We start from the raw sequence: 27928 nt of genomic DNA on the forward strand, positions 1-27928 counted from the left end.
ATGCAAGTGAATTGCTATGAACTGGAAGTTAACTAGGTAGGAAGCTTTCCACGTGTTTGTTTCATTCGCAAGCAGTGGCTTCCATTACTTGGTCTCCTCTCATGTCAGAGGATATAACTACTTTACACACTGCTCAGAATTTCCATGTTGACTCTAGTTAGTCTCTGACAGTGGACCTGAAAAATTCCCACATGTATTATGTAACGCTAAGCCACTGTCCTGACTACTTAATAGATTATTTGGCTCTAGTTCAAGGTTCTTAGAACAGAAAAGGCTGTTAGATACCTGGTCTGATCCTCAGTTGCCTTTCAATTTCTTTATCCTTTGTCACCTTGAGTAAATTTTTAAAAATATAAGTTTGGGTAATTATCTAATTGAAGAGGCTATTATGATATAATTAGTTCTGGTGGATTAAGCACTGCTTAATCACTAAGACTATCCAATCTCCTTTACCCAACGCCCTTCTCCTAAACTGCAGTTCAGTTTGGCACATACACCATGATTATGGTGTGCTTGTCAAAGAGTATGACTCCAGCCACAGTTTTCAATGTTAGCAGCAGTCTCAAAGGTTTTAAGTTATATGAACAACACACATTGATTAATCACTCACAACCCAAAGACACTACTATAAGACACCAAGATCACACAGATAAAGAATTTGCAAAGCACAACACATAATGTATTCAAAATTGTTAAGCAGTCTACCCATTTAGTCTTAGAAATGATCTTAAACAGCATACAAGTGGAAATCTTTTCTGTATTTCCTATAGTCTTACCCAAGAAACAAACAGTAGCCCAGAGTGGTATTTCCCATGCATGTGCGAGACCCCAGTGAGACAAGAAGGCTTTCTCCACCACGAAAAAAGAACGACAACAAACAAAACAAACAAAAAACAATCCATGGATCTCAAGTCAAAGCGTCTGGGAGTGCCTCCGGTCCATTCTCTCAGCGGAGGCCAGACGCACTATCTATCTATCTATCGGCTTACTGGACTATGCCTGCCTAAGCCCTTCCTCACTTCAGGTGGAAGGTCAGGGTGAACAGATTAGAGCACAGTGGCTCAGCAGGGAGGAGGGCACCGGCTCCAGACCTTGATTCAAAATACATGTAAAAGAGTAAGCAGGGAGACACTCCTGGGGAAAAGTGCCCTTACAGACGAAGAGTTCCTGACCACCGAAAGCAAAGGAGCCCCTCAAATCGCCATCTGGCCTTTCTGAACTTTGAAGTCAGGCACTGTGTTTAGAAGAAGCCAAAGAAAGTGTTTGCTTTTTAATTCTTAAAACACAATGAGGAATTTTTTTTTTAGAACTACATATGCAAATGTATTAGCATGCGTGTATGTGCAAATATGCACACGTACATGAAATGATTGGTGAAAACGGAATTGAAAATAGTCTCCGTTTTGAAATATGGCCAGGTAGTGGAAAGAGAAGGAAACTTAAACCTAATTCGACTTTTATTTTGTTTTCCTCATAGGGACAATGCTCAATTCAGTAACTGAAATGTTGCTTTTTGAATATTCATAAAATATAGAATTGTATAAAGTCCACACAAGTAGAATAGCAACAGATCAATGATGTTCTCACATTTCGGGCCCATCAAGAAAAATTCAAAGAATTAGGAAGGTCAGCACCAGTGCATAACTTTTGCTTAATTTCTACTTTTTAGTATAAATATTTATTAACCTAATTTTTATACATAAACTATACTGTAAGGTTTGTTTCAAGTATTTATTTTCAGGAGGGCTAGAGAAAGAGATTATTATTACTGTAGTAACCTATTCGGTGGTTTCGCAGGTATATGAAAAAAAGATTATTAGTAATTAAACTACATAGAGTAGAGTTCAGTCACACTGAGAACTTTCATTATGTATAATCCACCACCGGCTTCGCCTGGACACCACAGTTCTCACATGAAGGAACCATTCTTGGAAAATGACAGCTACGTGTAAACAATCAAAACGTTGAACAAGAAGGAAAGAAAAAGAACACTGTGTGGAGTTACAGTTGTTTGCACTTTTTCTTCCTTTGCCAACTTAAATAAAAAAGTAAAGTCAGTCTGCTTACTAAAAGGGGAACTTCAGCACGGCAGCTTCTGCTCACTTAGAGTTTGGCATAAACGGACAGAGGAAGGCAAAGCCTTCTGAGATCTGCTCCAGGAAGAGTGAATGCCTTCTGGCTGGCTGGAGCCCATTCCCCCGCTGGCCCCTCATTTACAAACAAGCTAGCTTGATTGACACCCCCCTCCCCCTCCCTTCCTCCTCCTACTCCTTCTGGCCCTCTTCCTCCCTCCTTCCCTTCAGCAAATCCCTCCCAGTAACAGAGAAGAATCTTCACAGAATGACAGGAAACACGCACAGACTGGCCAGGGAAGGACGTGATGTCAGCAACCGCGAACAATAAAAGGTGTAAAGGTGCTTCCTTCCCTAAACTGCCCCACAAGTGTAAAATGGGAACCAAAACTCTCCACTTCCTTCTCGGAGCAGAGCAGGCCCAGTGTGCTCTGCAGTGCACCCCACACACAGGCCTTGGCGTGCTGGTTCATGTAAAGGACAGTGCGGGGAAAGGCAGATGGCAGGGAGGCACACAATTCCTAATTTCTATCTCCAAACACTTCAGAAAAAGCCATTCTGCTTCTTGGTTAATTTAGGATCACCTTAAGATATAAATATGAGAAGTTAAGCAGACCGAAATGGCCCTGTGTGAGGCAGCAGATACCTCTCCCTTATCATCTACCGTGCCTTACCAAAAATTACATTATCCAGAAAATAGCACCACATATTTTGAATTTACTTTTTGAAGCAAATGAAGATTTCTGTACAAAGAATACAAGTGAATTAAAACTTCTGGCAAAGAACTTAACCATGACAGCAGTAAACAAATGTTGGTTAGTAATATGCATTGATTACTTATTTCATCTCACTTTGCAAAGGAAAGAACAAGCGGTGAGGAAATAACTTGTTATTGGGGCTCTCCGTGTTCCTTAAAAACTCAATTATAAATCAAAGTAACTAACACAAACTTTTAGTCAATGGTGAAACTATTTTCATCTCCTTCCCGATGCTTGGCTCCTCTCACATGGTAATGGAAGTCCACCCTAAAGTTTCTGTAGGAAGAAAACCACATAGCAACTGGGTCTGAGTCATCCACAAATTTCAATCGTCTTCCCACAACACTTTGATTTAGAAATTAAACATAACCTTCAGTTACATGTTTTGATCGTAGATTGAGACTCCCATGCCACATTAAAAGATGTGGGAAGAAATTAATTCTCTGCTTCTAAAATTACCTTTGCAAGGCATGTATTTTGTTTCAATGAGTCTAGTGCAGTCACTTAAATAAAAACAGACCAAAGAGGCTAAAGCATTAGACTATGTAATGCCAATCTGCAAGGAGAGAATTACTTCTTTCATCCAGATTGGCAAATAATGTTTCCTCTGGCTCCCATCTACATCACTATGAGCATCCTCAGAAATCCTTGTTTTGTAGAACTCAAGGCTGCAAATTAGGCACACTGTATTACCCAAGAAATAATATTATTGAATAAATGAAAGCCCCTTGTACAGCAAGAGGCCAAAGTGATATACACTGTTTCTGAAAGCCTGCGTTCGTCACTGATTCAAGCGATTCAGCGCTTCACTACCATTTCAGGGGAAACTTTTGCTCATTACTTGCATTTAGATACATTAAACTTCCTACTTCATGGTTTATTTGAAAGACATATGAGGCATGCAATTATGCTTTGGTTAAAAAGAACTAGCAGAACATACCTATTTTCCCTTAAGAGCTTCAAATGAAATAACCCAATTATTATTCTTAGCAGTGCTTGCCTGTGTGATGAGAAATAGTTTTCTGGTCTTGAAAATCACTCCATTTTTCTCTAAGTTTATCATGTATTTTATAGAATAGAGTGCAGCTGGCTTTAGAGCCACATAGCTGAGGCTCATCTTGAGAGTATAAAAGGATTATTCCCTTTCCCTAGATAAGTAGCACTGGGGCAAACATTTCTCAATTGATTGAATTTAGTATCAATATGATAGATCCTGAATCACCTTCAAGTCTAACCAAACCAAACCAAACCAAAACAAAACAAAACAAAACAAAACCAACAACAACAACAAAAAACCCAAATAGAATTGTTTAAAAAATTCTCTCTCCATTGTCCTTCTTCCTACCACAGGGCATTTGCATATGCAATCCCTTCTGTCTGCAATATTCTCTCCCTTCTGTGGCTGAGCTTCTTCCTACTGTCTCGGTTTCCTAAGGAAGCACTTCCCCTAGACAACTCTCAAAGCTCCAAGTCCCTCTCACCATGGTGGGGGGTCAAATGTCTGTAGTGCCAGGATCTATCCTGGTATCAGGTAATGAGTGGGACTAATAATTACCAGTTGATTCACTGAACTCTTTTTGTCAAGGTTTGTATCTATCCTCTGAGGGATTTACTAGGGATTTTTAATAATTAGTACTAAGGACTTTCCCCCCATTGTTTGCTTATATGGAAACAAGCTTGTAACTTTGGTTAATCCCTTATAGTGGACAGTATTCTATAGGTAGGATAAAAATAATTCTTGCAGAAGTGAGAACTGAGTGAGCCAGTGCCTTAGGAAACGGGTACTTCAGGTAACTGCTGCTTATGATCAAACCTCTCCCTGAAGAGTTTTCATCTCCTGCCTGAAACTGGAAATATATTTGCATTTCCAAGACGGTTGGTTACAGCCTCATTACATATGATACTACAGGAAGGGTACAGTGTCTGGTGGTGGCAGGAATGTGGATTACCTACATTTGTATGTTGGTTTTCATGTATACAGTGTGGAGTAAAGTTAGTAACAATGTCATCCCTATATAGATAACATGGAGACCTCACTTACATTGCTAACAACAAGCATTAGATGAAGGAACATGTCATACAAATTAAGGACTTTCTCTTAAGTATCAGCCAGAGAAGAGCTTCAGGCTACAAGAGAAGAAATAACTAGGGAAATACATCAATTTCCCAGTGACCACAGCTGCTGGAAACTCTAGGTAAGTGTTTCTAGTCCTACTTTAGTATCTTTCCCCAAGGACAAAAGGAGATGAAATGTATGTCAGAAATATAATAAGGCTAAAACGGAGCTCATTTTGAAAACTCTTGCAATTAATTTAATAAGTGGGCCTAACCTGTCGATATCATTTAAATAAATCACTGTATTTACACAGCTCCAGAATTTAGGAGCAACATACCTCCAGACAACTGCACAGCATTACAAACAATTTGACAAACATAAGGAATCACAGATTTCCTGTCACAGTTACCCATGCCATAGAATGCTTTGGACATTTTCCCCCTACTGTAGTTAAAGTGGCATCCTGCATTCTCCAAGCCAAAATAAACTCCAAATGGTCTAAATATGCCAAAGCTTCATATTCCTCAGTGGCATGACAGATTTCAGTATTTCCATATCAGGTTATATAGGTGATGCAGGCTTCTGTCACACCTTTGTTCTCGCAGACGTACCCAGTCCTTGTCGCCACATGTTCGCTCAGACCAGTTAGGGTTGGGGTAAGGTTTCCCATGCAGGGAGCGCTGGTCTGTATTTAGCACAAAGCTAGAGCTACTATGCAGCATCACATACTTGCCCGGCCCTGCGTTCCAGCTGTGACCAGCACATACAGTCTGAGTAACTGGACAATGCACTGTTACTGGAGTTAAGCACTGTACTTCACCAGCAGTGAGGCTAGACTGTCAGCCTTCTAAGTAAGGTTGGCCCAAAGTGAGACACGCTGCCTTCACATATGGCCATCTACTAGGGTAAAAATCACATTCTAAAGCATATTATATTCTTTTCAAATTTTCTCAATCTTTAGTATAGTATGTATTTAATGCTTAAAATGGAAATACTCTATAAATGTTTTCTCCTTGTGAGCTTGTATGTGTTAGGCACATTTTTCACATTTATGGTGTGTGTGTGTGTGTGTGTGTGTGTGTGTGTGTGTGTGGCATGTGGAGGAACAGAGGTGTATCTTTTAGAAGATGTAGATAAAAACAGTGAGTGCATTTTAAGACACATGAGTGACCTCACCAGGAAAGAACAAGTAAATAATCAGATATGAATGGTTAACAAGATATTCTAAGTGAAGATAATATTTCCTTACACTAAATAATCAAAATTATGTCCTTAAAATAATTTGCTATTCCTGTTACTTACTTTTTCAAATTGTGCAACACTTAAAAATGACCTTACAAAGGGAAGTCACACTGTTTTCCAGTGGATGATCTTATTGTTTATTAAGTAAGAGATACTTGGTAAATCATCTGGTATTTAAACTGAATGCCACCTGTTTTTAATTTGTAATTAAACCTTAGACAATTGTTAAAGTTTACAGGCTAATATGTATGGTTTTCAAACTTCCAAAAAAGGTCCTGTAAAATATAGATGATATTTGTAGTAATATTATATTCAATGTGGAATTTAGTGATTCATCAATTTTTCTCTGTCTCTTCATCTCTTTTACAGCGTTCTAATCCACCTAATTAAGGTCTGGCTCATCTGAAATGCCTGATGACAATTTGTTTAACTGTACCCCACTGTGGTCTTCTATTAAATCTGATCTTCTGACAGTAATCATTAAATGATCCCAACTGGCCCCAATTAAGCCGCATGGCTCACACGCTTCCTAACAGCCAAGCTCTGTTTCATTTACACATTGTTCTTTACCTTGGTTTATTTTCTTAAAGCCAATTAAGTATGTGTCTTATCAAGTGGAACTAAATTTCCTTGTGTAAGCTGGCTCAAGATGGAGTGTGCGGGTTGACTTTGCAGGCCCACTGTCGCAGGACCACACAGGGCTCACAAAGCCAAGCTCCCTTGGTGTGAGCGCTAATGTCAGTAGCACTTTGAAATTATTTACTTGTGCTGAAAATGACTCTCCATCCGCATTCTCAAAATAATATCCACCTTTACACAAGTCTAACTAATATTAACCAATTATAGCTTTTCAGTTGTATCTGTATTTGGAAGTTGGGGTTGACTCTTTTGAATTATTTAAAAGTGTCAGAAACGTATTTTTTTACTTCTGTCTTTTTTTTTTAAGCAATCGCAATCACTTCTGAAGTTAACCTCTCCTACCCTTAATTTCTGCTCTAATTTTTTCACATATGCTCAGTGTAAGCCTTGTAATGATGTTCCCAGGCCTTCCTTTGAGTGCAGGTAGCCTCAGGATTTAGAGCTCATTGGCTGTGTATTACCCTAGGGAAATAGCTGATTAAAAACAGCCTCCCAAGGAGAGCAGTGCCTAGTCACATCTGGCTCTGTTAACATCTGGCTCATCTTATCCAAACTCCTGATGCCTATATGGAAATCGACCTCTCGCTTTGGTTTGGAGAACTGCAGTTTATCTAGAGTCCTTTACATGACAGGTTGAGGCAGAAAACACTTAAATGAATCCCAATACTACTGATGTTTGACGCAGGCACTGAAGACCTTAATCAATTACCTTGACTAATTTCCCACAATTATAGACAAACACACTGCGTTTTTGTATCTGTTCTAATTATAGTTCTCACTGATCATCTGTTGGTATTTGATACAAGCTATCTGTCACAGCTCTCAGAGCAGATGGATTAGAACATTTCTGTTCATGTGAATCATACATTAAAAGTTGACACTAGGACAGAGAGCTGGAAAGTCTGTTATACATCTTCTAGGATGTTAACCTCGATGAACACATCTTTTCTCATTACCTGACTGATAATGTAATATTGAAGAAGAAGAAAAAGAGTATAATGAACAACAGAATTTTTAACATTCCAACATATTTGTCAACACCTAGAAAAGCATGCACGTCTAATGTCTTTATAACGGCTGACTCTCTACCTCATCATCCTCTCGATAACTTGCTTCCCTCAAAGAGGAACATTCAAAATGTCTGCTGCAGCGTGCTGATGGTGTAGGAAGTCCTAGTCAGAGTTACAACTGACTGACTTAAGATGTGGAAAAAATGTCCTGAAATCTCAGTAAAGCAGAGCAGACGCTGAGACGTTGTATTATGAAATATTTTTCACGGTATTATAGTAATCTCCAATAAGATTTGATGTTAATTTTAGAGCATGTGTCTGCTAAAAAGGGCAAACCCTGCAACAGATTTAGTACAAAGAAGCTGAAAATATCCTGTGGAAAAAAAAATCTGTAGCCAAATCAGCCAGCTCCAATCGTGCCATTACTCAGCACTGCAGTGACGCGCGGATGTTTGTAGTGGTTTGAGGAACCAGCAGGGGTGGAAACTTGACGTACTCGACTCCAACATGATTGCAATTGAACCTCATCAAAGTAAGAGCTCATAATTTGTCACAGAAAACAGCCAATTAACATATGTTAGAAAAAGGCTTCATAAAGATAATATATGATTAAAGACCCAGCACAGCTGTTGAAACTCAAAACTATGCATTTAAAGAAGAAATCTCAGCCCAAGCTTCCGTATGGTTAAACTGATAATGGCTACTATGATTTTTTTTTTTTGCCAAGTAGAAAAATATAATTACAGTGCTTCTTATAAGTTTGGGGTTGTGGCATGGGAGAACTGGGTACCGGCGGTATTTACCACGCCTTACTCAGTTCTATAAATAGTTGGAGCCCTTGCCAACACTCTGTAGTTACTTTGTTATAGAGCTATTTTAAAACACAGACCTTCATTGTGAGCTAAATGGCCTTCAGGATGCACTTTGTAGTCAGTGCATTCCTCTCGGAACTGTATCCTTCCTTTATCTGTGCAAAACTCCAGGACAACCAGACTCTCTGCACTGCAAAACATGCCAGGACTGTGTAACACACGGATTTAGCACTACAGAACGCATGTCAGGGGTGGGAGTGGGGTTAGCACAAGCGGCAGTAAACTTCATAAACAAGATTAAGGTGCAGCAGGGAGGATGGTGTTCCATCTCCCAGGCATCAATTTGGAGAAGGTTCATCACTGTCACAGATTTGGTACACTCTGATAGCAAGCACATTTTAAATGAGGCTTGAGCTTGGATTACATTTTTAAAAAAATCAAATTCTAGCTTAATTGTCATCATGCATGGTATACCATGGGCCAAACTTACGGCTCTTAAAATACAGGAAAATGTCTGTTTGTTAGTCAGAGAGAGACAGGCATGAATCATGATAGCTCAACGCCAGAGACATCACTGGGAATGCAATAGGGAGGGTCTGGGCTCTGGGAAGCTCAAACCCTCTGATGATTTGAGAGTGAACCTCCCTGAGGAGAAGGCTATTGAACAGCAGGCCAGGGGCGAGTTGTTGCAGAAACATGGAAGTGGGCATTTACTCAATGCCTAATAGGGCGTTTTTTCTTTAGAAGACACCAGGAAGATGTAAAGCACTGTAGAGAGGTCTTAGGACAGAACACTGCTGTCCTCTCCTATCACAGTCCTGAGTTTGGCAAACACAGTTAAATTACAGTACCTTAACCTTTGGTATTCTCATCTGAAAAGTAGAAATAATAATGCAGTTATTCTTTTATATAGCATTTAGCCACTCTCACTTGTAAAATTTCATTTGAATAAATTCAGTTTAATAAATTTGTTGTTCAAACTTCTTTATTTTTTATCATGGTGGTATATAATTAAAAAATACTTTTAAAGCCTCTAAATTGACACCAATTCAATGACACATCTTTCTTTAATATACAGCTATTTTGTGAAAACACTGTAAACTGGTTGACATTGTTCCTAGGAGCATCATTTGATTTTTCAGTCATAGATGTGGATAGCGCCATGACTGTCTGACAATGCACTCAAGATTACTGCAAGTTCAAATCCCAGTGTTGTATAAAGACCTGCTTCTCTTTGTGCATAAACACTATTTTTTCCCATACGTTATGTTTATTTCTTTTTTTAAACAAAAATTGAAAAACTTTTATTAATATTTGAAAATGATTCTTTTCCTCTCAGAAACATGGAAATCATAAACACATTTTACATAGAAATAAGATGAAGTGTTTGAAAATAAAGTAGGTAGAGAAATAATACTTTTACTTTGTAGTTAAAGAAAAAACTTTTAGCCATTTCCTGTAGCTTATTTATATATTTTAACCATGTACTTATTACTTAAGGGCAAAATTGCAATGGAAGTACCATTTAAATATAACAAAACAACCAAATCATTCGTTATATCTTATTATGTGTTCCAAATGCTCAACGCATTATTTACTTGGTACATAAGAATTTAACCCTCAGATTTCTAATAAAAAGTTAAACCCTTAGCTTTTTCTGATTTATCTTATAAGATATTATGTAAATCAAATCCATTAACTTTTTACTCTTGAACAACAGGATGTATTTGAGAAATATTGTTACTATAAATAATGCTTTGTGCACACGTACTTTTACAAATCACTGGCGTGATTCAGGCATTTGCTCAGTCAGTGCATTCTCTCTCTCTCTCTCTCTCTCTCTCTCTCTCTCTCTCTCTCTCTCTCAAAAGAGCTAACATGGATGCAATCAGCAGTTTTGATTGTGATCTCAGTAATATCTGAAAATCTCAGTGTTTCCTGTATTTGAAATACTAGTATATCTATGGGTAGCCAATCTAATGAGAGGTGTTACATAGCCTAAAGCCAAGCAGATTAATTTCCAAATGAAAATGAAAAGACAAATTGAATTATCCACTACTTTTAAAATTGAAGCATTTTAATAGGAAAAAAAACAAATTGAAGACTTATGTCTTGATAAGTTTGAAGTTAGAGTAAAAGAAGCATGATTCACTTTAATTTTTAAAAATTGGGACACAGAGATTCACCAAAAAGAACTATATAATTTTAAGGGATGAAGATAAAATTTCCCTTTGTAGTATAATGTCAGAGTAAAGTACACATTTTTACTGTTCTCTCTTGCTCGATTTTTAGAAGTAGTTGTGCACACTTGATCCTTTATAATAAGCCATGTTCTTTTTTTTTTTATCTTATGAACACAATGAGTTTCAAAGTAAGTTATAGGATTTGCCATGTAGACTAAATTAATGCTTCTTTATAAGGCTAAGGGTTCTAAAGAAGAAACACAAACGTAGAAGTATTTAAGAGACAGAACTGTGCTCCCCCCATCATGAAATACCTGTTTTTTAAATCCTAAAACATTTAACTTTATCCTTAATGCTAACTAGTGGTTTACACTGAGTTTTCTCCTCTCTTCCCTATGTACTAAGATGCCCTTTATGCTGCAACTTTATCATCCTCCAAAACCCAGTCACGACTGCAAACTAAACAGGCGTTTCTGCAAAAGGAGTATCTTCTCCAGTGTAGCAACCCACTCCCGGTTTGTTTGTTTTTTTTTCCGTTTTCATTTCATCACCTTTCTTTATCTCCATTTGCACATAGAACTGAGGGGATATGGTGAGTGAAACTGTCAAAGAGCTAGGAATAGAGGTGTCCTCAGACAAGCGAAATGCTTCCGCTATAATATCCAAGCGTGGTAAGGCAAGCACACTGCAGGGAAAGGCGCCTGGGCCAGAGCTGAGCTGAGACAGCTCCTGGAGCCCAAGGCCTGCAGGAGGCTCCTTATCTCTGCATGTCTACACATTCTGTCCTGGGCTGTTTTCAAGGATAGATCAAGTCATCCTTGGCAGATAATATTAATGGAAAGTATTATAGTACTTCCTCCTGTAGAGAAAGGTCTGTTAGTAGAGGTCAGAAATTACTAAATGGAGCTCTTACTTCAGCGTGATTCTTTCTAATCTGGAATTTAAAAGAAAATTCTCAGAGGTATAGGCAAAATCATGACTGTCCTGGAGATCTCTTTACATACACTTCCAGAAGTGGATTCCAAAAAAATTACTGTCCCCCAGTAGCTGCATGCCCTGCTAATTTCCCTGTCCTGAATCTTAGAGTATGGAACATTTTCCAGTGTATTTGGGTGATCCTCTGATAACACTATCCCTATAGAAAGAGGCAAGATTCTTGCCTCTGAGAGGTGAGGAGCTTACAAATTGATACTCAGCCCAAGGATAGCATAGTAGTCTATGAAGTGAATGAAGGAATGCAGAAAGAATGGGGGAGTCTTTCTTCTAGTTACACCAAAAATCACACGTTTCAGGTAAGTATAGGAAATAGGTGCTTATTTAAGCCAAAAGTATAAATAGATACTTAGCAATCAAAGAATGTAATTTGTCCCTGAAGCCCAAAGAACTGCAGACCAAGCAGTAGAAGTGCAGGAGACAATCTAGAGCTCCTGTGGCTTCTTCTTCCCACAGCTGTAGGCCTGTCAGCCAGGCGGCAAATCCAAGTATTATTTACAGGTACACAAGCCACTAAATTCAGTTTCTAAGGTGCCTTTTTACATTCCTAAGTGATACAAAGTCAAAAGTAGTGCAACCTTAGAGGTTGGTACGTCCCCTAAAAGGGTTGAAGAAGCCTGACAGTAAGGTTTACTCTGTTTTCTTACCTTCATCTCTTGCAATCACTGTTGGCTACAGGCTATAACACTCTCCTATTTGAAAATTGTTACCTCAGAGTTCATACATTCATAATTTCTTTGGGATTCTATGTGTTATGTTTTTCTAGCACTTTTACACTAACATTATTTTAGAAGAAATTTTATGGCTATCAGCTTTATAACATATATACCTAATATAAATATTAATTGAAAGCAGTTGGCATATGGAATATATATGGCATGCATATATTTCATGTATGGGTTTCTCTGTATGTCCCTGGTACTCTGGTGTCCTGGAACTCACTATGTAGACCAAGACTGCCTCTACCTTTTCAGTGCTGAGGTTAAATCTGTATAATAAAATAAACCATACTCCTGGCAGCAATGCAGTGAGGTTATTGAAATTTCACATACTTTAGTGCTATATACAAGTTCATTGCAGATGGTATATTATGTAGTCTTGTGTTATCAGGGCCTGTGGAGAAGGAGGCAGCAAGATTTTGTATATTTTCAGCATGTATCAGACTATTTTCACAGGCAGACCACTATACATGGTAATAGGATAAACATATATATATTCATTCATATATTTACACATGATATTATTGACAACAGTGGGTCAGGGCCATTTAAAAACTCCACAGGTGATACTAGTATATTATATCCAAGACTGAATTTAATGTAAAATATCACTCAAAATATCAAATGCCCTTCTGTTTATTCCATGCAGTCTAAGAGAACGTTCGCTAAACAAGAAATCTATTTTTAGGTCAGAAAGAATGGCCCAGGTGTCAGATACTGTCTTCAAAGTAAAAGAAACCTTGCAATAATATATATATATGTGTTATGTTTTTCTAGCACTTTTACACTAACATTATTTTAGAAGAAATTTTGTAGCTATCAGCTTTATAATATATATACCTAATATAAATATTAATTGAAAGCAGTTGGCATATGGAATATATATGGCATGCATATATTTCATGTATGGGTTTCTCTGTATGTCCCTGGTGTCATACTGATATATATATCAGTGTCCCTGGCCTATGGGTGTATTTAGAAAAAAGGTGTTTCAAAAGAGGAAATATTGACAAATTAATTACCCTTGGACACTAGGAAAATGGACGTTGTCATTAAATAACTAGTTGACATAGTAGTTAATTGGTCATATCCCTGAGGACTCTAAAATTTAAGATGATATAAGGGGTTTATCTTTTTTATGCTATAGAGATACAATAAATATGGTAACACTTAGGAATTCCTTTGTAAAAATTAGTTGATATCAGGATTTCCTAAATCACTAGGGAGAATTCCAAGACAGGCCTTAGCATTTCTCTTCTCTTAAAATTCATCTTTACATAAAACAATAATTTACCAAGCAAGATATTTTTTAAAGGAGGTGGGTGTTCTTTCTTCATAGTGGGAAGGCATAGATCCGTAGTTCTATTCAGCTCAATTGAACATTGGCATTCTGGGTCAATATTGGCAATGGCTGAACTCAGTCATAGCATCCTTCCCACCTTCAGATAATACCATAGAGAAATTATTTCACAAGGATTCCGCCTCTCCTATTTTAAGGGCTTCCGGAAAAGGAGCACCACAAGCTTCCTCAGTAAACTATTTTGATATTTCACAGCTTGGACCCAGGAAATTCTTCCCCTCAGTTAATCTCTCACAGAATACCTGGCTTTTGCTCCCTCTTCCTTCCTGCCCCCTGCACTGAGAGTAACACCTGTCAGACAGGTCCTCCCTCCCTAACCTCGAAGTCTGGATTGAATTTCATGGATTCCTTTAATTGTTCCTTACTTCAGTTTTTGTCAAAGCTCTTTGTTTCAAATTATATTCTTGCTTTTAGCTCTAGAATCCAAAAATATACATAGTTATAAAGAATGAAAGTCTAACCTGGGTGTGGTGGTGCATGCTTGTAATTCCAGTGTTTCAGGGGGTGGAGGCGTGAAGTCTGAGGCCAGCTGAGGCCTCACAGCAACAGTCTCAACACTCCCCAAACTCAGACAAACTCAAAGCACCGATTTATTGTCTCACCTCTTTTAAGTTTGCATCTTTTCTCCTGCCACCCAGCTTCTCCCAACCTATCTTTCCAAACACTCTAATTGATCAGGATTCTTTAGCCATTTAATGTTATCCCCAAAATTACCGATTTCACTATTTCTGTAGTTCCCATAAAAATTTGTGTGTTTGGGAGAGTATTTTGCACACCGATGAATGAGTTTGCCATCCTGGAAAAATTTAGAATCTTGGAGAAGTGAGATTATATCTATTATCTTTTCCATATAATTTACTATTAATAAGGAGAAATTTTTCCTACTGGCCAGTTATTATTCCTAAATGATGCTGAATTTATTTGTGCTTATGCACCATAGGATGGAAATCACACAGACTGGATTTGGAATTGAAAAGAAGAGAGCTACTGACTGCAGCTTCCAGAGTCAACTCTCAATCTCTTGACAAAAAATAAGATATACCATGCTATGTTAGTTACCTACTAGATTTTATTTAAAATTTTTCTTAAGCCAGTAGCTTGTGGACTTGCAATAGGCCTAAGAGCCAAAATTCCGGCAATACGATAACCTTAAGGAAATGTGTCCGGGAGGGAGGGATTCTGTGAGATCTTCATTTGTTAATGTCACTTGCTTCTGAACTTCTCACACTTATGTGAGCACAGACACAAGTTCATATTACTGATCAATAAAGGTAAAAAAATCAAACCAAAGCAACACTTTATTCATTTCTTAATTCAGTGATAATTTTAAAAAACATAGCTGTTCCAGGGATTGTTCTGTGTGATATGTGAATGACTAACATGGCAAAGGTTTCTGCTCTCACATAATTAATTCATACTCTCTGCTACTTGTGCTTATCCTCCCCTCTGTGTTCAAGGAGGTAACACTTTGTATTGTTGGTACTTGGGATGAAAGTAAGTACACACACACACCACACACGTACATACACATACACACACACACACATGCATGCACACACAAACACACGCACGCACACATGCATATATCTATATGTATGTGTATATGTATATATCTCCATTTCCCTTCTCTTTACCTGAGTTCAATCCTTTACCACTTCCTCTATTTTAATTCTTGCCTATCTTGCAATTCTTTTTACTTCCACTCTCCATGCAGATTCATCTCAATTATCCCAACAGCTTGCTGCTTCTGATATAAACAGTAGTGTCCTGTGCTCTTTGTGCCATCCTTTATGTCCCACACTAACTTTTCTAAGGGTGTCTTCTAATATTTCTGAATTGTGTGAAGTCTCTTCTGGTAAAATACATCTTTTCTGTAGCTTAATTCTCAGATCTTTAATTTGTGCTTGTATTTGGAGCCCAAAATATTATGAATCCTTGGCCAATCACTAGGTTTGATAAAAACACAAAACAAAACAAAACAAAACTTTACTAATGTCAAAACAACAACAAAAAAATCCTAACTCACCAAAACAAAAACAATTACTAACTTTTGTCTCAGATTCATTGACAGAGAGAAAAACGAATTCATGAAGAAAGGTGATGTGATGTGATTCCTGGTGCTGAGTAGCTGAGCGTTCTGTGGCAGTACGACTTAGATATTTCTCTTACATGCAGATGAGAGCTGGTGATCAGTGACTATCAGAGAATAAAAGACAGAGGATCGCAAAGGAGTGCAATTTCAGACATCAGTCATATAAAAAAATAAAGTAAAAGACACACAATGAGATTAATCCTTTCTTTAGAATTTATGAATACAGAATAAGCAGTGAAACCACAGTAAATAAAGAAGTGGGAAACCGTGATGATTTCTTTGTCACAATTTCAGTTTTCATTAAATATGTTGGAGAAATTCTCAGGAGGATAAAACAGTGAGATAAAACAGAAAACATCTGTGTAGCTAGGTGTTTGTCAGAATGTCAGGCGTCTAGTAAAATTTCCATGTTACGTATGGAAGTCTAAATAACAGCAATCATTTCAGAAATGGTGACATTTCAAGTTAGGATCTCAACTGAATCCAGTAAATAAGGTTTATTTGACTTATTTTTCAACCCTTTAAATCAGTGAAATGCCCTCATTTCTTGTGGTTACATACATGGCAGAGTGTAAGTTATGAACTCTATGGAATCAAAGTGACAACATTTCCTGTCTCCATAAGGGAATGCTATGGAGTTAAGTCAAAAACAATTCTTGGCATTATTAAATGTTCTTTTCCTTTTCCAGAAAAATTCTTGCAATTATTAGTGTGTACAGTTCTTCCAGTGAAGTATCTGGAGCGGAGTGCACACTGATGATGCTTCTGTATAGCAGTGTCCTTCGCTTGTCCTGCCTCGGAAAAGGGCAATGGAGACAGAGCATGTCCGTATTTCATGAGGTCCCAGCCTGCGTGGGGTTGAGATACTGTCCACCTCTTGTAGCTCTAACTTCAACTCATTGAAATTTGTATGCAATATTTTGCAAAATGTCTCCAATTTCCTCCCTCTCCCTCTCTCTCCTGTCCCCACCCGTCTCTGTATACAACAGGAACAAGATTCCCATTTGGGTTTCTTGTTCTATTGGCCATTTTCAGTTTTCTAAGTTTTACGTTTATTCTTTGCTGACACAGCCAAACACAAGCAGGTTCACTACCTTTTCAAATACTGCATATGTATATACAATCTAACTTTTCTAACAGCTCTCTCTTGTCCAAGAAAAAACCTTATATTTTAGAATTAAGCAAATCAAGAAAGTAAAGTCTATTTTATGAATTCTATTGATACGCTGCAAGAAAATCAATTATCAGGCAGAAATTTATGTTATACAATTAAAATAAAGCTGTGATTTTCATAATTCTGAAATTCAGTTTGGAAATCTAATGTTTTTCCAAGACTCCATTTCTCTATTACCAGTTATGAGATATCAACTATGTAATATATGTTTCTAAGTAAAGATGTCATGATTTATGACCTTTGACCAAATAGCCACCTCTTTCAGTATCAGACTATTACGTTAAGAAATCCAAGTTCAGATGAAATACTGGGTGAAGAAAGAATAATACGATTTGGCATCCCCCTGCCCCAAATATGTGCTTGACAGTTTATTTCTGTGAAACAGTTGTTCCTCACCATGGTTCACACTGCATGAGCATGTCCTTGGGAAACTATTTTTATGATTTCTATTAAATATGATATCTGCATAAATTCATACTGTCATCGCATATTATTAGCGCATTTCTGTGGAGGAAATAGAAGCACAGGAAAACATATACAACTTGTCCAGCTTTTCACAGAAAACACTAAAAGCTGCCTCTTGTGGTGACAGAGGCTGACTCCAGATCCTCAGTTCTTGCCTCTGCTGTGCTGCCACAAGTTATAAAGATATGTCTTGTTCTGAAGACAAATTTACATGATATTGTAGTTAAAAGCTATGTGTCAAAGGTCCTTGTCAGGCAAAAGTGAAGAGTATAAAATTCAAGCAAACCTACAATATGTGCTTCTATCTGAAAGGAAATCTGGAAGCTTGAGTCGCAGTCGATGAGGAATTTCCATTTAGTTTTTTTTTTTTTTGACATATTTTTGAAAGTGGATTCAACCCCTGTCTTATTTGTATTTTAAATAGAAAATACAAAAAAAAATACAAGATAACTCAGCTTTTTCTACCGTTTAGATGGAATACCGTAGCACAGCAGAGCCTTTCAGGGACTTTTCTTCTTCCTGGTTATGATTCTAAAGTGTTCTAGGGCGTGGTGTCTTCTCCCAGGCTTTTGTTTTTAAGGCAGGGCCATGCTTTGTAGTTCAGGCTGGCTTTAAAATCATTGTACAAGCCAGGCTGGCATCCTTCTGCTTTTGCCTTCTGGGCGCTGGGAATACAGCCAGGTGCCCTCCCTCCACCTGGTGCTATAGGGTCTGAATAAATACTGACTTACAATTAATATACAAGCATCAAATACCTCCAACTTTCAGTGTATTTCATAACAATTTAAGCATAACAAGAAACTGTATATACAGGCCAGCTTCACGGAGTATGATAACCAAGAGCTACATCCATTCACATACTTCTTCTGTCTTAACAGATAAGGCTTGAGGGAACTCTGCATGAAAATAATTGAGATGACCCACTAATTGGAAGCATCACTCTGATACATGAAATACTAAAATACGTTCATGCCTAGCAACTCTGCTTTAAGTTTGCCAATCGATTAATTTGGAAAGCCTGCCGAAGTTTGAAATTGACAATTATCTTATCCTTCAGTACAGTGACCCCTGTAAGTGTTATTGTCAACAGCTGGTTCAAAGTACCAGAGGACCACCATAACTCAGAAAGAAGTTATTTTTAAATGGAACCGCACAAGTGGGAAATATTGTCCCTTCATAGACACTGATTATTTTCTGACAGGAATATGATTCACAAACAATTATATGCAAGAAAGCATAACCTGCTCAAAGTCTGTTTACTTAAATCAACCCTAAAATGTAGATCTTTCAGTAGTGACCTATTCTTAAGCTGTATATTACAGATGATTTGAAATGATGACAATGTTATTATTTGAATATTTTCTGCACCACAGTTCTCTGCCTATGTGATAAATTTGTCTGAAACAGAAACTATGCAATGATGAATTTAAATATTTTCTTTCAATTATCTCAGAAGTTGTGAAAAAATACATTTTATATCATTTAAATCCTGAAGTGATAATGTATGCTGTCACAATGTGTGTGCATGTGTACCTGTCTGTACATAGGTTAATGTGCACGCATGTGTTATCCTCAGAAAATTTTCTGCCAGTTTTGAAGGAGGGACTCCCACTTTGCCTGGAGCCCACCCTGATTCTCCAGCAGACCCAAGATCTGCCTGTCTGCATTTGTGTCCCGGGACTGGGTGTTGCAGAGCGAGTTTACATGTGTGCTGTGGCTTAAACTCAGGCCCAAGGTTGTGAAGCCAGTGCTTTATTGGGGGAGCCATCTTCCCGGTCCTTAGTGCTGAGAATTTTTATCATGTAAAAGCTAAATTTTTAATAATAATTGCTTTATTATATCAAATTATGAGTCTATGTCTTCTGCAGGTGTGCTTCCTGAGCCTTAGAACTTTGGTTCTGATGGGCATAACAATATTTGGCTGCAAACACGTAACTATAATAAAAATAAAATTAACCTTGACTCTGAAAGTGCTATCGAATACAAATGGCAGTTCCCCACCAGACAGAGAAGCTGTTATTTGAGACAGCAATAATAAATAGGAAATAAGTATAAGGATAACTATAAATATTTGTGTTAGAACTGAAGGAGACAATTAAACAGTAAAGTTACTAAGAGCACCCACTTTGCCCTCAGCACAGGAGAAGTATCGTGCAAATATAACTCATCCTCCCAAGGAGACTGCTTGTGATGCTGCCAAGGTCACTGCCAACTTGTATTAACAGCCATGTTAGGTGTGTGTCAGTCACACGAGCTAAAGCTGCTGTCCTCCTCTTTCTCTCCTGCGTGACGACCAGCACCATAATGCACCCTGACAGACTGAGGTGGATGAGGGTGTCTTTTAAAACTATCCACAACTTTTCTATTTTAATTGTAACAAACACGTGCAATGTATGTAGTCTGGCAGGAACGAAGATTTTTAAATACTATATTTTGATGATATGAACCATTTTTGAAAAGGGCACTTTATGATTCCAAAAGGGAATTATATGTGAAGGAAAGTGAACTTTCCTTCAAATGCACATTTGCTTATATTGCTGCAAAGGCACAAAATATTGTTAAATATGGGAATGACTTTTTTATCTAGAAAATGTCATTGGAACACAGAGTTAGTAACAGAATGATTTACTATTCAGTACTTAAGCTCTATTGCAGATTTGTAATTTTCATTTATCAATATTATTCATCATTTACAGAAGAAATTTGAGCATGTAGGCATATTGGCTTCTGAATTCATTTACTGACAACTGTAACAGACATGTTTATATTCTTAGAGTAAAAATAGATGAACACAGGCTTGATAGATACCCCAGCATGGGGAAACCGAAGCGGGTAGGTGGGAGTGGGGTGGGCGGAGGGGCATCTTCTTAGAAGCAGGGTGTGGGAGGATGGGTTGGGGGTTTTCTGGGAGGGGGGAAACTGGGAAAGGGTATAACATTAGAAATGTAAATGAAGAATATATTCAATAAAAAATGAACACATCTCTTTTTCAGGGCTTATACATGAGCATAATAAATCACTCCATCAAAGAATAAGTGGTATTCTAGTATGTTATAATATGACACCTTAGTAACTTTTAAAAAAGTTAGTTTCAGTCCTGAAACACCAACTTAGGCCTGGTATTGAGATTATTAATTTATTAAAAATATTTAGAGGAATGGCAACTTTGATTCTGGATTTGATATTGGGACTCAGCTGTTTTGTTCCACGTACATTCACTAAAACCATGATGGAGATGACTGGGAAGGGACACAGCCGTGAGAGGGCCCTGAGTCCATCAATGCGGGCCGGGGCGGAATGTTAGAACTGTACTCAGAAGAAGGATCAAGCAAGCTGAGGGCAGCGAAAGTTCTCCATACCAACTTCCCCTGTTACCACTTTTCTCTTTCTCGTTTAGCACCTCACTTCTAAAACAAATGTGCTTAAAAATAATCTCAGGACCTCTAGCTAGAACTTTAGCAGGCTTCTGAGAGATCCAGTTAGTTAGAAGACATGCTCAGCTGGCGTGCGCAGCTTATATATGATCACCATTTTCACTCTGCGTATCATCTACATTCATAGTCGCCAACACCTTTTTGGTAAAGATTTGGATCACATATGCATTAGGAAAGAGTTCTTCAAATTTGATTTGGATGCAAATAATTATTATCTAAGTTACAAAGTAACTTACATGGGTAAGAACTTGTTCAATAGATAACCCCATTTTACGAACTTGAAATCATTGACTAGAATGAGCCACAGAGTGGTGCCACTTAGGTCCACATAGGAAACCTCATGAAAGGTTTGCATTCCTTTAGCATCAAACTTTTACAAAGATAGAAATAGAATTACTTGCCTTTAATATGGAATTTCCAAAGACGTGGTTGACATGATCTGACTGATTTAAAGTCAATGATAGGTGTTGGTGGCCAAACTGCTGTTTTTAAAGGCAGGGTAGAGAAGGATAGCTCAGGTGGGTCACAGCTCACATTCTCCCCTTTCCACCCTCCAGAGTGAACCGAATCTGCCTCAGTATAAAACAAAGTGATCTCTACAAATCAGCAGCTCTTGCCATGTGGAACGCAGGGTGACTTCAAGTGAACGAAAAGTTTTGTTTAATGTGAAAGAGTTGTCCACCTCTCCACACAGTAAGGATAGTTGCTACCATTGGATGGCCATCTAGACCTAAGGCACGCATGCTTTTAGACATGAAAGATGCATCCATCATACACTGATTAAGGGCACAAGCTGATGACAAACACAAGATTAGATTCTGACTAAAAAATGACGTTACTGGTAATACAAGTCCTGCTCACTGTGTCAATAGCTGTGAGAAAGATGTGCCAAAGAGACTCTCGGTGTCATTGTAGGATTTTATGTGGGCCATCGGGGGTGTTATACTTTCTTGACTGACAAAAAATTATTTACTGTCAGAAAATGATACTTTTTGTAATGATAAACATAAAGGATTTTCAATATGCTTATTTCAAAATCAAGTAATTTGACTTTAAATGATATTCATAAACCCACATGTTCTGACTAAAGCTTAAGATTCACCCTCACAAAGCCATCACACCGGATGCTGCTCACTCCTGGGCATCATAATGAAAATACCTACTGTGTGTCCAGCAAAGACTGCGAGACTTATTTAATAAAAATACATACATAATGGCATCACGTGCACGTGGTAAATATTCTAAAATGGTTATTGGATAGGCTAATACAAAAATGTTTCCAAGTGCAAATCTATAACAATAAATGCATTAATATTACTTAATACATATCTAATGTTTAAATTTATGTCAGTAAACTTCAAGGCTGACCCCTCTCATTCAAGTTTTGTTTGATATTCCAGAAAGATGACTTTCCTTCCAGAAATTGCTTATCACGGGGGCTAGAAATGATTAAGAGCTCAGTGGTTGTGGTCACTTGCTGTTCTTCTAGAGGGTCAAGGTTCACATGGTAGATGACAACCAACCATGACATCAGTTCCAGAGTATCCAGTGTCCTCTTTTGGCCTCCACAGATAACAGATATGCATGTGGTACAAGACATACATGCAAACAAAACATCCAAACATAGGAAATAAAAATCAATATCAAAAAAGAGAAAGAAATTGCTTACTCTTAATCAACATTTCAAAACTGGAAAAATCCAGAAATACGTAAATCTTTCTTCGATTCTATGGTACCATCTTTAAAGATTTTAATTGAAACCACTAAAAATCCACTATAAACACTTTTTAAATCTTTGAAAATATAAAATAAAAATGTAAATTTGTTTTTAATGTCTTTAGTTGATTATTCTGGTAATTGTAGATGTATTTATTAGAACTTCCTTACAAAAGACAAATCGGGAGAGTTCTGATTGTTAAGGATACCTAGTTTAAGCCTTGTTGTATATGGTGAGTTGTTCTATGCCCGCAAACTCCCTGAATCCCTGTAAGACCCTGGTGTACATCATCATGCCCACTTTACAGATCAGGAAGCTTCAGCAAAGACAAGTTCCCTTTACTTTTGGCTATGAGAAGTATGAATCTCTAAAGCTGGAAACTAATTCTCCATTCCAGTGTTTGTTGTTTGTCATGATAAAAAGAATCTAACATCAACTATTGACTGATTCATGAACACACCTGCAGAAGAATGTAAGAATGTGGAAGAGAGGCTGGAGAGATAGCTCAATGGTTAAGAGCACTGGTTGTTATTCTAGAGGACCCTGGCGAGTCCCACGTAGCCACATAGGAGCTCCCAACTGCACCTGCAGTTTCAGAGTATCTAATATCTTCTTCTGGCCTCAGAGTGCTCTGCATGCATGTGGTCCATAGATATGCATGCAGCCAAAACATCACATCTCTCTCTCTCTCTCTCTCTCTCTCTCTCTCTCTCTCTCTCTCTCTCTCTCTCTCTGTCTCTCTCTCTGTCTCTCTCTGTCTCTCTCTCTTTCTCCATATATATATATATATATATATGTGTGTGTGTGTGTGTGTGTGTGTGTGTGTGTGTGTGTGTGTAATCTCATAGCCAAAAAGAACTAGGAAAGGCTTAGTACCAGAGCAGCCTGTGGGCCCTTCAGGCCTCATGGATAAACTATGGCAATATGTGGCTCTACAGGCACATACATTTTGTTCAACATGGAGACTCTAGGCCTCATGTAAAACCCTACGACATTAGTGATGTCACTTTTTCAAAACAAAGATATGTATGTACAAGGAATAACTCATCTAAAGCATTCACCCACTAAGAAGCCATTTCTTCATTTCGTTGCTGGGAGGCACCACTGCTTTATTTTGTCTCCGACTGATGCCCATTGGTTGGTACCCAAGACAAGCTCCATAACCTCGCTCTGTACAAACAACTTATGCTGGACTTTTACAGAGTTTATGAATTTTCTTGTTGTAAACAACTATTGCTAGGATTGCTTAAATTTCTCTATTGTAAATTCAACCTGCTAATCAATTATTGTTTAAAAATGTGATGCATTTCTATGAACCATTATTTTAAAAAATGATTCCCATTCTGGATGACCACCTGGAAAGTTTAAAGTATAAAACCTAAATATTTAGCAATGTAAACAGCTATATTTCATACTTTTAAATAACCTAAGACATTTACATTTATGTGAATAGAATATTTGCCACAAGTACTTGAAATTATGAAATCTATTTTAGGCACTTCAAGAAACTAAAGCATTAATTACACTAAAATGTACTGATGATTATTTCTTGAAGCTTTGTAATGCAATCAATACAATCAGTCTCAGACCATAAATGCTTTAAGTAACATTAATAAAAGCAAGTTATCAAAATACATTTATAGTTCAGGTTGTAACATTCCATAATAACAAGTGGGGATTAAATCACTGGAAGTGAAGTATGGGTACTAATATATACGGAATGTTCTACATTTCTGAGCATTATAAAGATAAAAATAGCTTAAATTGCTATAATATTTGATATAAAATTATGACTAAAACAATCTTAGATCAGTATACTAAAGTGTATGTTTGACACTGCTTAACACTTAAGAATTCACATGCTTTTTCCTTATCCTTTAAATTATTTCTGCATAAAATGGTAATTTTAAAGCTATTTTTTATTAACTGATACAAGAAAACACAGGTCTAAATGCATCAGTAGCTGAGTTGGAAGTTGAAATATAGAACATGAATGGACTAGTTAATGAAAGTAAAATCATACTTTAAACTCAATTCTGTACATGATAGTTCAAGGCAATGCTCTCTTCATCTGATTTCTGGATTAAAGTATTTAACAAAGAATTTAATGTAATCATTTAATTTCTCAAATGATAATAAGGATATATGGTGTTCTTAAGCAGTAGGCAGCAATATCTACTGGGTGACAGCTTTTCTAGGCGGGAGTTGTTGCTAGTGAACAAGAGATGATTACTGAGCAGTTACTTTTGTACATGTGGTAACAAACTAATCTCCCACTAGGAGTACTAAGAAGAAATGTGCTGTTAATTACATAATGCCTAGATATGCAAGCCAATGCGTTCAAAACAGTAGTAAGTATAAAGGAAAGCAGGTGACTGGAGACTGCCTGAATAAATGAAATTTATGAAATAATTCAAGTGATGATAATTTTAGGGAACAATATCATTGAAACAAATATGTCATGAAAATATGAAGATTTCTAGTGAAGTAAGTCTTCATGATTTAATTATCGTTTTGAGTTTTCTTCTCACCATCTGCTGATGCTAACAGTGGAATAAGTAAATGGCATTTTACAAAGGGTTTAAGGGAGATATAAGTTCTTTTTCTATGTATTGGAATTTCTTATGTTTTTATGAAATAATTTAGATGATTATCACATGCAAAGGTTTGATGAAGTTTAAACTCCCAGTGGAGCAGTGAACATGCCTTCAAATGAATCCATGTGTGTACCTATCTGTGTCTATATATCTATGTGCTTATGTATGTGTATATTATGTATATATATGCATGCATGCATGTATGTGTGTATGTATGTATATATATCTATCCATCTATGTATCTATCTATCTATCTATCTATCTATCTATCTATCTATATTGAATGACTTATCATTCGATTATCTCATGACTTTTACTAGTGATATAAACAAGATTCATGGTAATTTACACTTTTTAAGCAAAGAAAATCTTGAGAAAAATAAGTCAAGAAATGTGTAGAAGCATTATCAACCCACCATGTGATATGTGAATTAGCAGCATTTCATAGGCAGAAGAGAACCACATTTTGTTATAGTCATTGAATGTTTTTTAAAGCTCAACTCTCTGTTGTGTCACATGGTATGACATAGATTTTATTACCTCGAGTTCATAGAACAATTAGGATAGAAATCCTTTAGCCTGTCAGGTGTTTATAGATGGTGCAAAAAGTAACTTTATTAGTTGAGAGAATACTTTTTCACCAGTCTGTATAACCCAAATATGAAAACGAATAAAACTCTGAACTCCAAAGAGCTGACATCTTGTCATGTTGAAAAAGACACTTTAAATACTAGTTTTCATTCTAGTTAAAAACCTGTAAACACCATATACACACAAAATCTTGCAGAAGTTAGATGTCAGAAAGTCAACTCCACAGGGAAAAGGCCCACGGAGGGATGACTTGAACTGCTCCTCCAAGCTTCTCTATTTTGAAATAGAACAATTATTATCCTTCATTCATTTGCCTCAGCAATTATAGAAAAACTACTATGCATAACAGACTCAAAGATGAGTAAGGTATACTCCCCAAGCTCACAAAGCCAGCAATGCAGTATGGGTTAAGAACAATGTTCACTATACTGTGTTTTCATCTTATAGTGCTACTGTACATGAACCATTTCACTAAATGCTTAGGGATCATGGTTACTGAAGTTACAAATTTTGACACTATTTCTATTGTGATATGAAAAGTGGTTTGCAATGAATCACACCTCTCTTTAGGACTTTACTTTTATGTTGTAGAGAACTGAGTTTCGTTCTACTTTTAGTATCTATGTGAATACACTGAAGCATTCCAGAAGAGTTATGAACCACTCCCCCAAGTGGCTCAAGGAGCAGGAAGGAACTGAGCTGGGAGGCCCCTGCAAAGAATTGTGGTCCAGTGCTGTCCTTGTTGAGGAATTCCAAAGACCACACAGATTAAAATGAACCCTTTGAACACTTCTTTAGACTTCTGACCCATTTTTAAATTATGATTAAAAATGCAATATAGAAGACTTTATAGGATTTAAAAAATATTTCCAGTGGTCAAGTTTTTTTTCTTAATAATCCAAAAGTATTTTATTTCTGATGCAAATTACTTCATATTTCAGAAGAAAAACACCATCACCGTTCTTAGGATAAAGGTACACACAGTTATAAAATTATACATTTCAGTTTTTATAATTATGGGTTTTTATAGTAGCTTTTCGTGGTTTGGTTTTCAGTACAAAAGGATAAAATATGTTGGTGTGATAAGTATCCCACAGTCCAGTTAATAATAATGTGCTGTACCTCACACGCATCTCCATCCGTTTCATTCAGATTCCCTGTGATGTAGCGGAGCCCATGGTTCAAGCAATAGCGTGCCGAGAAAGGAGTCTCAAAGATTCATTAAACAGAAGTTAATTAAACACTAATAAGAATGTTTTGGTTAAATATATGGAGTGCTGATTTTAGACTCATAACCTATCCAACAAAATACTCCTTTCCTATTAACTTCAGAAAATGGAGAGATTTTTTTGATAATAAAATCCAACATGTGAATAACTAATTCACCTCAACTCAGTGTATACATATCTACCCCTGGTAAGTCAGGATCATCTCAGTCTTCCAGCTATTGTTTATATATGCAAATCACTCCTTACATATGCAAATCACTCCATACACACGCCAATCACTTCACACTAACTTCTCACAAGAGTTTCTAAATCAAATCTCCCCATAACCCTGCTTTTCTCTCATTCAGTTCAATTCATTGGTAGTAATATCTATGGGGCCACATCACCTTCCTAAGTATTTCTGGGAACCAAGATGAATAAGAACCCATAGAACTTAGAAAGAGGGGACCATAATTGATTTGCTCACTCATTTATTAAGTGTTTATTAACCACGTGCATGGAAGAGTTTAAATTTAGGAACTACAGGCAATGGGTCTTAAAATGTGGCTGGGTCAATATGAAGAAGTACTCCAGGAAATGTGACTTGGGGTGTAACCGAGGCAGGAGATTTCAGCAGTGAAGGGAGCCCATCTGAAGTTGCCTGATAACGAATACATTCCATGCTGGCTACCACATGCTCACACCATTACTGGTCTTCTCCTCATCTCCTCTTTAGTGTCTACTCAGTTAGCTCTCCAGAAAGGGCTCCTCATCATGGGTCTGTGAGGTCAACTAAAGATAAGTAG

General features: G+C 37.2%; 1 protein-coding gene across 8 annotated transcripts in view; it reads right to left on the reverse strand.

Moving 5' to 3' along the window:
- Positions 1-27928, reverse strand: part of Mef2c (myocyte enhancer factor 2C) — a 144315-nt gene that overhangs the window by 93852 nt on the left and 22535 nt on the right. For 2 of the 8 annotated variants that reach the window (XM_052160026.1, XM_052160025.1), the window contains exon 1: positions 777-1115. The exons of the other annotated variants lie outside the window; for them this stretch is intronic. The gene's annotated coding sequence lies outside the window, so the exon portion shown is untranslated. Of the gene's footprint in view, positions 1-776; positions 1116-27928 lie in introns of those variants that run through there. 8 annotated transcript variants of the gene reach the window in all.

This window comes from Apodemus sylvaticus, chromosome 16, assembly GCF_947179515.1.
Source record: "Apodemus sylvaticus chromosome 16, mApoSyl1.1, whole genome shotgun sequence".
NCBI classification, from domain to species: Eukaryota; Metazoa; Chordata; class Mammalia; order Rodentia; family Muridae; genus Apodemus; species Apodemus sylvaticus.